This window comes from Microcebus murinus, chromosome 2, assembly GCF_040939455.1.
Source record: "Microcebus murinus isolate Inina chromosome 2, M.murinus_Inina_mat1.0, whole genome shotgun sequence".
NCBI lineage: Eukaryota > Metazoa > Chordata > Mammalia > Primates > Cheirogaleidae > Microcebus > Microcebus murinus.
Window position 1 is genome coordinate 63412002 of NC_134105.1, and position 13615 is coordinate 63425616.

Consider the following 13615-nt stretch of genomic DNA (forward strand, 5'->3'; position numbering starts at 1 on the left):
TAGACTCTCCATTACAGTATAAGAATTTGGACAGCAAATGGAAAGGAAAATCCTCTGAAATGTTTATCAGCAAATGACCTGATCAGCTATGATCCATCACAGGCAGATCATGAGTCTGTAAATCAGTATGTCCCAGGAAGCAAGTTTAAATGGATTTGAGATTACTGACACTTTTTATTAAAGTTCCCTCATAACTTGGGGAAAGAAACTATAATACCCAAAATGTTGCACCCTTTAAAGCATCATAGGTTATCTCATTTAAAACAGAAAACTTTCTTATTTTAGGCTTCTTTATAAACAGCTTAAGGCACTAAGGTTTAAAAGCTGAGCTGACAATTTTTAAAGACCCTTTTTGAGGTTGTATGCCATTTTTAGGAAGCTGAATACATCCTATCACAAACTTGATCAGTCTAAGGCAGCCCTCTTGATAGCCTTCTCAGCTACCAGAGAGAAGCATATAATATACCATCTCAAGACAAGGGGAGTCAATGAGAATAGCAGCTCAAAGTACTCTAAAAATGTTTATGGGGTTTGTGCTTTAACATTAGTAAAATAGACATTTGTTTTTACAGTCATCAATTTGGAAGCCTTCTAGGCAAAGCATTTAGAAAATGATCCTTGCTTTGGGAGAAATACCTTAGAGGGCTCAGATTTCTAATTTGCAAACTTTGGTTGACCTCCGTTCTTTGAATGACCTTAAATGTGAATCCTGAATACATCGTTTTCAGTTGTATTAATTAGTTTTACATACTTAAACAGTATATGCAAATTTATGTAAATCCATGTTCTTTTTTTATGTAAAGTAATATAAATATGCGTGCCCTAGATTCCTTGAAAGGAATACAGTTTTAAGTTTCTTTATTTTAAAGAAATTTTTCACTTTGCTCTTTCAGTAGTAGTAGGGAAAAATATCACCTGTAATACTTTTAAGTAACCTTGTAACAATTAATTCTAATTCCTTATAACTTTCATATTAGACATCTTTCATTCTTATTTTCTCAATTTTAGGCTAGAATTTGATACTCTGTTTTTATTAACTGGCTTTTATTCTCTTCTTTGCTAGGGTTCCATTAGACAGGATAAAGATATCAGAAAGTTCAACTAAAATTACGTGTTAAGGACCACATATTTCCTTATTATCAAGAATGTTTGTGATTCTTTTTATTTCTTTTCATAAAGTTGATCAATCTTTATTTGTATTATACCTATTAAACAAAATCTCTTCAAGTAATTAAGAAAAAATGAGTTCAATAAAAATGTACAAGGAAGTACCTCACTAGGCAAAAACCGAGTTGAGTCTAATACTTGAAAATAGTGGTTTATGTAAATTATAGGAAAACTCTTTTTAATAACAAACATTGTATATTCTTATGACATACGGCACACTGAGAATAGTATCATACTAGGTGCCCAGGATGTGCAATTGAATGTTAGTTGTAATGCTAATTGAAGTGTTTACAACCTATCTATAGCTGTGAGTGGGACATCACATTCTGATTATAACAGAAAAATGTGTTAAAAATACACATACACATACAAAGCATACAGTGGGCCTATAGATATTTTCTATATAATTAGTTTCAGTATGAAAATATATCAACTAAAAATAATATGCAAAATAGACTCAAGATTAACAACAATTTTCATTCATTAGGAATACTCAGCTGACATGTAGCTAATGACAATTTCTCTCATGGTCTCTTCCAAACACTTTAATCTTTTCTATGTTACAGTCTTAGCATTTGAATGGATATTTTCTTATATCGGGACTTATGTACCAACTGCAAAGAATTTTGATTCTCTTTTTCTGCAGTTAATAATGTTTTTCATACTGTTACATCACCACCATCTGTATTTGGATAGCTCTATTATAGTTATTTCAGAAATGAATCACAATTCCCTAAAACATGATTAAATAATGTCTGTTTCAACTACTGTTCTTAACTGTGAGGAGTCCACTCTTATTGTTTTTCAATACTGAGAAATAAGCAAAAGGAAAGAGCAGCATATACTTTTAATGTCATACTGATATATTGTTCGATCGCACCAAAGGATTATTTAATTCTCTTAGGAGAATGTACCTGTGTTTGGTTTTGCTATTTATCTAGTAGATTAGAAGCTAGATATTGTGAAGTTACATGTTACTTTTTAGATTAACAAAAAATATAATCCCAAAAAGGTTTTAATAATTTATAGAATATTAATTAGTCTTGTATGTACAACCTTATTCTAACATCCATATTTATATGAAATTCAGTCCTCAAAGTCTTTTGAAACCAGTTTTATCATTTTACTGGTTCTTTCATTCATTAATGCATTCAATAAAATATCTGACATGTATCCTTTCTATATTTGTATGAGAGTCAGTTTTAGCCCTTTGAAACTACAGTTTGATTATTCAGTGCACTATTTCCTGCTAAGCTGCCCCTAATTACAAATTTTGGAGTGCATTCATATAAGAATGAATTTTCTTTTTAAAAACTTCAAATATTATAAACCAGCCTAAATCTAAAGCCTAAATGTTCCTTCCCCTCCTCTCTCAACCTAGCTTATGCTACTACACCTGGTCATTTCCCAGATGTAACCATTGGTATTATAACAGTTTCATGTTTATCCACTGCATTTTTCATACATTTGCATATATCCATATGTGCCTATATCAACTTAAAATTATAGTAAACTGTGTGAAATCGGCTGCTCTATATGTCTTGAAGATCTTTCCATTTTATTCCTCATTCTTAACTGCTGTATAATGTTCTATAGTAGGAAAATGCCATAACTTGTTTAAAAATTTATTTATTAAGATGCCTTTAGGCTACTTCCAATATTTTATTATTATCAACAATGCTAGAATGAACATTCTTATAAACATTTCCCTGTCCATATTTAAAAATATATCCTTAAGATAAAGAACAAGAAGTGAAATTGCTAGACCATTTGCAATTTTCAATAAGAAAATATATTTTTAAATTACCCTCCAAACAAGTCCTTTTTAATTCTCATAGTAGTTAGCAAAACCAATAAATATTAAAAATATGTATATAATATTTCCCAAATTCTTTAATGAGAAAATTCAATGGAGTAATATTTTTCATGGATGAGATTCTAAAATCATCAAGGAAGAGTTATAGAAAATAATTACCTCTAAAAATGTATCTGATTTGCATATACAACACTACAGATATTTTTATCAATGTTTCTAACTTTTTCTTAATCAATTTATTTTAAATATGGTGGCTATCATTTAATTCTTAAAAGGAAGTCAAAGAAAGCACTTTTTAAATATTTTTTTTCTTTCTTATAATAAACTTTGTCAGAAATAGTATATCTTAATCTGTTCAGGCCACTATAACAAAATAGCTTAGATTAGGTAGCTCATAAACAAGAGAAATTTTTTTTCTCACAGTTTTGGAGGCTGTAAAGTGTAAGATCAAGGCACTAGCAGATTCAGTGTCTGGTAAGGGCCAATTTCCTGGGTTATGATGATACCTTCTTACTGTGTTCTCACAGGGTGCAAGAGGAAATCAGATCCATTGGGCCTGTTTTATAAGGACACTAATGCCATTCATGAGGGCTCCCCAATTAGGATCTCCAGGGAGAAAACAGTGCGAGGCATACCGAAAATATTCAGCACATATTTGTCAAAGGGATGGATTGCAGTTAATTGAATAATTCAACAAGTGATTAGTCTATCAATGTCCTATAGATGCTTTGAAAAGTGTGGAATCTCTGTTTTGATATACTACATATCCACCTACTGGTGTAGACATCTCAATTGTGTTACTGCAATATTTGATCTCCTTATTCTTTTTTCAGTCTATTTGATCTGTCGATTTCTGACAGAGGTATGCCAAAATATCTTGCTCAGGTGTTAAATTTGCTATTTTGTCAGTAGTTACTTTGGGAATTTTAAAGTAATTTTTAAGATTTGTTTTGTTTTGTTTTAGGTACATGAAAGTTTGTGACCATTGCCTTGTTTTAGTATATTGCTATTTCTAAAGATATGAATTATGTCTCTTTATAGTACATATAACATTTTGCCTTGAATTTGATTTTGGATTTTGTGTTTTGTTCTCTTTTCATTTAACCTGAGCAATTCTAGTAAATACTGATAGTTATTTTTATTCTAGCTAATACCTATTCTGTGTTTTTTACTTACCATGTCTTATTGCTATTGTTTCAGTTTTCTTTCCTATTTTTGTCAGGTTGATTGAGTGTTTTTTGTACTGATTTTCTATTTTAGTAGCTTGAATGATATATCTTATTCTAATCTCTCATTATATATTCCTAAATACATAAAACTTATTTAAGCTTATGTTTCAAACATCAAATGTTAATGAGTATTCATAGCTGTCCCCTAACAAGATAGAATTTATGGAATGCTTTTATTTGTTGTTTTCACCTACCCAATCCACAGAAGGTATTATCTGGGAATTTCATTTTATATTAGTTGATTTTTTTTTGTTTATAATCAATATCTACTTACTTAATATCTCTGGGCCTCAATTTCTTTATGACGCTCTGTCGGACATAATGTGTCCATGGCTTAGTGTCTAAATTTATGAAGCTAAATCACAGACATTCATTTAATGATCTCCTCTACTTTTTTTTAACACTTATTTTTTTAATGGATGAATTCTCACTTTTTGAAATCTAAAAAATACAAGACTTAAATAATTATGTGAAGCACATATTCTAAAAGAGGTCTAAGAGTAACGGCCAGAAATATCACACAAAAACCTATCAAATTGCAAACTTAACAGTTAAGCATTACAACCTCTACTTAAGACAGTTCTGAAGTTCATTTCTAGTCCAATTGCCGCAGAAACTAAAATGGTTTATTTCTCCAATACACATCCCAATTTTTCTACATGCATGTGTTTTTGTTGTTTGTTTGTTTTTGCTTTGCCCTAACTTTATTATTATGGGTTCAATCAATCAAAGGAATCTGCTTAGATATTTCAAGCAGAAATATCTGCTTGATGATACAATTAGGACACAAAATTGTTGGAAGGCAAAAAGATGGGGTAGCGTTACTCAGATCAGGAGTGTTTCCAAGTCTACACTTGTCTGTGGCTGCAATGTCAAAAGTCTGCATTTAGCAGAGACAGAGTCCACATTCATAAGCCTTTGTGACTTTAAGAGTCCGAACTGGGCTTTCCTACTACTGCTACTGGTATTGGAGAGAAAAAAATATATATACCTTCTGCCTTCTAATTTCACGTAAATATCTCTTCATTGACCGAACCTAAACCAGAACTCTGGTTGCAAAGGAATCTGAGAAATCCAGTTTCTTAGAAGCTTAGTTTCTTCAGCTTCTAGCATCTAGATTCTGTATAGTGAAGTACAGAAAATGTCAGACATGATACTAAAACATCAAAAGAAAACTTTGCTCATCCAAAGATAAGGATATCTTTTTTCTTATCTCCTCCAGTTTATACTTTATTTTTTCTTGACAGCCATATTAAAGGCCACTGTTTTCATGAAGTCAAAGGTCATATCCCTATTAGGATGCAAACTCAATGTTTTTTAAACTCCTTATAGTGCCATGAATATCTCTTATTGTATTTAACATGTTCTTTGTATTATAGTAGTTTTGTAACATCTTATCTCTTCTGTCACTAGCCTGTGATTTAGTGTGGGAAATCTTATACCATATTTAGCATATGATTTAAAGTAAGGATAAAAAGTACGGATTCAAACTCTCCTTGTTTTCTACTGACTGATCTGAAATAGGTTTATATGAAGTCATTGATGAATGCTCAGCTGGAAGAAAATGACTTTGTTTCTTTTTCTATTTCAAAACACAAATGAGATGCTCTTTTGACTAGAAATATCAGTGAAATAGTTCCACTAAGCTTACATATCTCAAAGCATGACATTCTGCTATGGTTTTATTATTGATAAAATCTATAAATGAGCAATAAACCAGAAATAAATCAAATAAAAATAATTTAGTAGAATACATACTTTTTTGAGTAGTTCACAAAAAAAGGTTACATAGGAAGGATATAATGATATAAGTTTTGAAGTTAGAGAAATGAATTGGCTACCACATCTGTTTAGCAATTCACTATAGCGTTCAGAGATCCATTTTCTATCTAAAATAAGAAAAACAATTAATTGAGAATTAAATGGAATAATATATACGATGGCATTTTGCAAATTGTTTCACAATTCTTTGATTACTATCCTAACAATTATTATTAATATCTAGCAATTATTCATTTTTGCCTATGTTCCAAGCACGGACAGAAGCATTTTACCATTATTACCTCATTTAATCCTTAGTTCTATTAATATTCTCATATTATAGATAAAGAAACAAATTTTAGAGTTCAAGTAATTTGTTCAAAGTTCCTTAGGACATTGGTAATAGAGCCAAGGTAAAAATCACAATTCTCTCTGGAGCAGCAGTACTTAATCATTATCCTAGACATCAGAGTAAAACTGCTTTATACAATAGCAGCAGAAGCCATAAATAGTAAATTAATTGAAATGGGTTAAAATGGGAATCATAAAAGCTATTCCACATTTTTAAATGTAAAATATATGTCTATATTTTGCCAATCTTTTACGAGTTATGAATTATTTTCCTGACTAAAACACAAAGATATCATTAATCTACCATTTTCAGTTTTGATTTCTTTAACGTGGATCAAGGAGCAAGTAATTAGGCAATTTTAGAATTATGGAAGTATAGAATTTCCCTTGGTCCAATAGAACTTTCTGTGATGATGAAATGTTCTATATCTGTGCTGTTCAATTTAGTAGCCAGGAGTGCTATGTGGCTATCAATCACAGAGCAACTTAGGGAACTGAAATTTTATTTTTATTTTATTCTAATTGATTTGAATTTGAAAAGATCCACATGAGGCTAGTGGCTATCATATTGTAGCTCTCGATCTGTATATTCCCAACTGTTAATAATTTCTCTACACCCCCCAAATAACTTATCATTTCATTGTTCACATATAAATTCAAAGTACTTTGGAGAGTTATATGACTTACTATACTAAATTATTCCAAAACACTAGAACTTTTCATGGGTAAAATACCAACCATTTTTACACTCTTTTTGTTTTCTTTTCAGTTTATGCAATACTTAATATGTTTACCTAATTTCTATAGAAAGTTCCAGTGGTATAAAAGGTTGTGAAACAATATTTCTGATTCCTGGGAAAGATGCAACTCAACTGATGGAAGTCGAAGTGCCCAAACATAGTAGAGGCAGTGGGATGGCTACAGAAATTATGTGCTATAAGTTTCTGTAAGTATGCTTTATAGGAGGAAGGAAGTGTGCCTGATATTTAGTGAATGGAGATCCTGTAAAACAAGCTCTACTGCATTATCTCTCTTACTGTTGAGGACACACCTTCAGCAAAAATCAAATTAAAACAAAACAGATAGATGAAGTAATATAAAAGAAAATAACATGGTAGTATAAGTCATTGACACACAAAAAAACATGTAAATTCATAAATGATAAAGTTAATAAAAAGCATAAAATGAAGTCAAAATATTATAAAGATGAAAAAATAATTTTAAAAATTCTTTTAAAATAACTGTTATCTTAGTTATAGAAATCTCATTTGAAAACATATTACGTGAGCCATTCCCATTCTAAGTGAAGCCATGCTGATACGAAAGAGAAAAATCCTACTGATGTGCTTCATAAAAAATTTCCCAAAGCTGCCTGCTGAGTTGCTGTGAGGAAACGACTGGCTCAAAATGAATCCCAGGTAGCTCTTTCCCTCCATCCTGAAAGTGCTCTCTCTCAGTTACTACACCTGCAGAAACAGGTGTAGCCAGGTTATAAAAGGCAGCTTGATTGGTTATGTGCCAGATCAAAGTAGAGTATATATTTGAAAATAGAAAAATGTCTGGAAAGTAGGAGGCTTAAATGAATGTGGCCCTAGGGGCAGTAATAGCAAATGTACTGACAATTTATGAATATTTTACTATAAATGCTCTCTTGTTCTTCCATTAAATAAGGAATTACGTAGTGCCAGACACCATACCACAATGCCTGATGCTTATTTACAATAATTTGCAAAAACTGAAATTCTCTGAAAAATAAGACTCAGGGATGTGTGTTTGCTAGATTGATCCTGTTCATTTCGATAAGAAATGTTTATGTATCCATATAAGGGTGCACATATCCACTGAACAGATATTTAAACAAAATATGATTTCATAAATATCAACACATTCACATGCAAGCATATCCACACACAATTAGAGAGTGGAGGATTGTTTCTGGTGGTGCATTCCTTCTATTTTTTACCATTTAATATGTTTGATGAAGAGTAAGTATCGCAACTCTTAAGAAAGAGAAGTTGCTAACATTTGCTTGGGGCACAGCACAGACAGGCCATTTTTAAGCTTCTCCAAACAGCTGCACTAATTATGTTGTGCTTTATATCTAGGCCTGCATACAAATAGGCCATAACAAGAGAGAGTCCTGAAGCACTTCTGTTCCAACACCTCTTCTCCATCAATACAAATCAAATCTGAATGTGAAATCTGCACAACCAAGAGTGTTACTTTATCTAATTAAAAGGAGCTGTATAGTGTTCACGTTTGTCTCACATAGGTGTTTGCTGGACTGATTCTGAAGCATGGAAGGTGAAAAAATAGTCTTTCCAAACACTCGTGAAATAGATCATAATGCATTCAAAGAAAATATCATGGACCATTACAATTTCAAAATTCTCAGGTTCACCAAAACATTCTAAATGACTATGAGGGGACCTTTGAACATTACATGAGCTTCCCAATAATTAGAATGCAATTCAACCAGAATATTAATACATTTAGTAAAAAGTCTCCAAATATCTAAAATATTTTTATGAAATGCTACTCCATTTGTGCTTTTCTTGAAGGAGAGAAAAAATTTGAATTTTTGAGACGTGAGAAACCAATTCCCCAGGGCTAATAATGTCCAATTGGTACTTTATCATAAATAATAGCTTTTCATTTTGACTATAATTTAGAGAAATAACAAAAAATCATGAAGAAAGGGCAACATTTTGATACTAAACCAAGAGCTAGAATTACCAAACAAAGGAGACAAAAACCAAGGTTGAAACTCTGCTCTTATCTCATACTCCAGTGTCATGATCCAACTTTGTACCGTTGTTGGTTTGTATGACAAACTCATTTAAATGAGATTTAAAAAAAAAAAATCTGTGTTTATCTAGCCAAAAGACAGACTATGTAGCAGAAAGACATGTATGCCATCAAGAAAATACTTGGTGTGGTAAGCATTAATATAGATTGTAGAAAAATAATCCTCTCAAAATCATTAGTTAAATTTCCTTCCATTTCAAATCCAATGCCACCCTAGTTTCAGCACCCTGGATATTTAAGGATTTATTTTGGAGTTTTATGGAAAATATTACCATTTTTTAAAAAGATTTACCAGAATAAATATATAGTCAAAAGCTGACTTTCTCTACAGTTAGTGAAAATAATGCAACTATTTCCAATCACTGCTTTTAAATTATTTAACCTCCCCCAAAGTCTAATATGTGTTTATCATCATTATAGACCATAGCAACAACAATGACAAAAACACCCAGATTTACATTTTGTTCAAAGAAATATCCCCAAGATTGCAGTCTCATTATTCATTTATTTTTGTTTTTTCTGTATTTTTTGTCTTGTTTTGTTTTTTAATAGAAGTCTCATGGCTTGATAAATTACACATTAGAATAAGTTCCTGCCTATTGTTCAAGGGCTTAGAGGTTCATTTAAAAGATTATGGTCTTTTTGCATATGGTTTTTTTGCTTTTTTTCTTGTCCCTTTAATATGTTGATAGGAAAGCAAACACAAAAGAACATTTTGCTCAATTTATGATATGTATTTGATGTCATTTAAAAATTTAATAGGGCTTCCTAGATTGCTATATATTATTATATAATGATAGTAAAGAAATGTGGTAATCTTGCCTATAAAAAAGAAAACAATTTTCCATTGGAAATAAATATCTATGTACTACAAAGCACAAATATGCACAGCCCTGAAGGTAAATATTATTTAGGTAAACAAGCAAGCTTGATGTATATAAAGAATGGACATAAACTTTAAATGCAGTACTAATTTTGACACTAAGCTTTATTTTTATATAGTCTTTTCAGTCAATTAAGCATGCTATATTGCTAACATTTTTATCTTCTCCCCCCAGTATTATCTTTTAAAATACAATTGTTAAATATATTAAAACGTTTGTGTAGGAGGGGCAGGTATGTATTATGTAGGAGCTGGGTGCTGATAATCCTTCTGTAATAATGAACCAGTGAATAAGGGATTTATTAATCTTAGAAGTAAACAAAAACAAAACAGTGTAAAGCACCTTTTTATTTTTTTAAAAAAGGAATGTTGTTGAAAAGAAATAATTTGTCTCATTAAAAATACCAATTATTACAGGAGTGGTTTGAACTTGTCTAATATAATAGTTGTAGAGAAAGATCATCATCATTATGCTAATAATAACCACTAAAATAGTGGCAAATATGAATATAGGTGATTTAGTAGGAAACAAAATCATTTATAGCCAAGCTGAAATGAAACTAATAAAGGTTTGATGGTTATTATTGAATTACAGGCCATTTATGAAATTGCAGAAATATGTTTCAGAATCTACACAGCATACTTCTTGTTCTAGCTGTATATATAATGATCCCACTTTTTCCTCTATAGTTTTCATTTTGAAGCCCTAGGGAGAAAGTGACAGAGCAGGAACCAGATGCCTCATTGACATTATGGAGTAGGCAAATTGCAGCTTGCAGCAATAGTTACAGTTGGGCTTATGCAGTTGTCATTTTAATTCAACAAATAGTAATCTATTTTTTATGTGCCCAGTACCATGCAGGACAAATTAAATTAGAATGGAAAAAGAAACACCGAAAACTATATATATATATATATATATATATAGTCACAAACTCTGGGCTGCCATTTGAACATAAAGCCTAATTTGTTGTTAAGATTTTTCTCCTTCTTCATGAAATAGGTCATTCTGGTTTCTATTACTGTTGGCTCACAGTGGTTGGCTTTGAAACAGCCAGAGACACTAACTCAGAGTTTGATTTCAGGAGGCTTCTTAGGCTCAGTCTGCTTTTCAAAGTTTTGACTAATAATAATTTAACATTTTCTTATTTTTAAGTATAACCTGCTGTTACTAAGTCAATCACCATTTAACAAATGTTTATCTTGTCCTAACTACCTGAGAGAGACTATACCAGGCACTGAGGTTGAGTTTTGAATGAATTAGATTTGATCCTGGATCCTGAGAGCTCTATATTTTTAATCTGATAATGTCTAATTTAAGGAAGGAAAATAAACCTCCTGATGAAATTCGTATTACTTTAAAATTTCATGTTCGTTTAAACCTATAAACTATAGGTAAGAAAGTTTGAGCCAGAAGACTTCTAATGCTAAAAAAATTAGAATCTAAATTTGATATGAATACATGACATGAAATATATATGTTAGAAATTGTGGAGAACACAATAATAAAATAACTATTCCTAGTTTACAAAGCCTCATTTAATTCTAGTAAAAATTTGAAAAATTTATAGCTATAGATATTAAGCCTAATAACAATTTGAATTAAACCTATAATTGCCATATGTAGAGGAACTTGGTAAAGCTTGTTTTCCTTTTATTTTTTCTCTTTCTCTATTTCTTTCTTTTTTATGGCAAGTGAATGAGCCCAGGAAATTTCGCCTCAAAATAGGATTCCTTATTATAAAGAGTATTTTGAATTAAGGGCCCTTGGAGATCAGCAGATCTTGGAAGGGACTTTTCCTCTTTCTGCATAGAAAGCAGACCCATCAAAAAGAACAATCAATTTCCCTTCCCCTCTGTGATATCAATATATTCCAAGAAAGAAGATCAAGAATGCAACCAGACCTAGCCCAAATCATTTTAAATATATTTGTCTCTCAGGTTAATTTAATTTCCAAAGAGGATTATTTACAAGTCAATCTGCTTCCCCCATCCATTCATTCCCCCAGGTAGCTATTCATCCCCCCTAGTAACCATGTATTGCCCCTAAACAGAATGACCTATATTCCCCATCTCTCCTGCCACTCTGAAATGAGGGAATATAAATTTCTGGATCCCACTGGGATATTGGGAGATTACTCTGTGATTTTTCTCTATGTACATGGTAAATAAATTTCTTTCTCTTACTAATCTGCCTTAGTATGAGTTGCTCTTTCAGCAAACTTTCCAAGGGTGAAGGGGAGGTTTCCCCTAACCCCCAGGATAGCCTCCAGTCCAGGTCATTTTCAGTTCCCTCTTTCAGTAGTTCCTTTCTTTCAGCCAGTAACTGTCTTAGTACGTTCAGGCTGCTTTGCCATAAACTGAATGGTTTATAAACAACAAATCTTGATTTTTCATAGTTCTAGAAGCTGGGAAGTCCAAGATCAAGATGCCAGCGCAATCAGGATCTGGCAAGGGCTGAAGGCCCATTTCCCGGTTCACGGATGGCTTTTCTCTGTGTTCTCACATGATGGAAGGGGCCAGGGTTCTCTCTGAGACTTCTTTTATAAGGGCACTAATTCCATTCATGAGGGTTCCACCCTCATGACCTAACTACTTCTCCAAAGGCCTGCCTTCTGATGCCATCATTTTGGTAATTAGGATTCAACATAGGAAATTTGGAGATCATAAGAATTTCAGAGATCATTCAAATCATAGCAGTCCCCTAAACTGAGGCCCAATATGCAAGATCTTGCTGGAATGAAGGAGAGTGTGCTTGGTATGTTTGAGGACTTTTCTATCAGTCCATGTTAGCATTCAAGTACTTCTTGGGTTAATGCTCTGCGTACTCCTCCTTAATTGAACTTAAATAGTACAATACTAGTGGATAGCCCTGAGATGGGAACTTTTTCCAGTTCCATAAAAAGAAACTGAACGTACAAAAACCAAAACAAAACAGGTTTATCCTTTCTCCCCCTACTTTTTCAGTTCTTCTTTGTGTTCTGTAGCACTTCAGTGAGACTCAGTCTTATACTAATGACTGATCACAGTAAGAGAATTGGTTGCCAGTGACAAAAGACAAAATTATAACAATTTTAATTTAAAGATCTAATTGGTTTTTATTAGCAATTCTAGAATTGGGAAACATCTCCTTCTGTAAAATAAAGTGGTTTTTCAAATAAGCTGAACAGAGGAGGTTGGCTTTATAGGCAGAAAAGATATGAAGACAGCAGAAATAGGGAGCAAAAAGCAGATGGGTTAGCACTGGGTTCATTCTGGTTACTTTTCTTATAAAGGTTGAAGCAGAGGGTACTTCTTTATCACACCAATAAAGCTGGCTTATTTGACTACTATCTCTTTTTCTCCTAATTTCTCAGAAGTTCAGATAAGCAAAGTTTAGTGACATGGAACTTTAGCACAAGTGACTCCATTTTGGTTTGGTCTGTTGGGGCCCAGAGTAGGAGCTCTGTACAAATCAATGCCCTATAAATGTTATTTAATACCAGTCTCTACAACTGCCATAGTGCCTGTGTTTGCTACAGATAGTATATGTTCTTTTTATATGTGATTTTTTTACATTAAAAATATAACTTATGATATACTTTTTAATGTCTTTCAAAT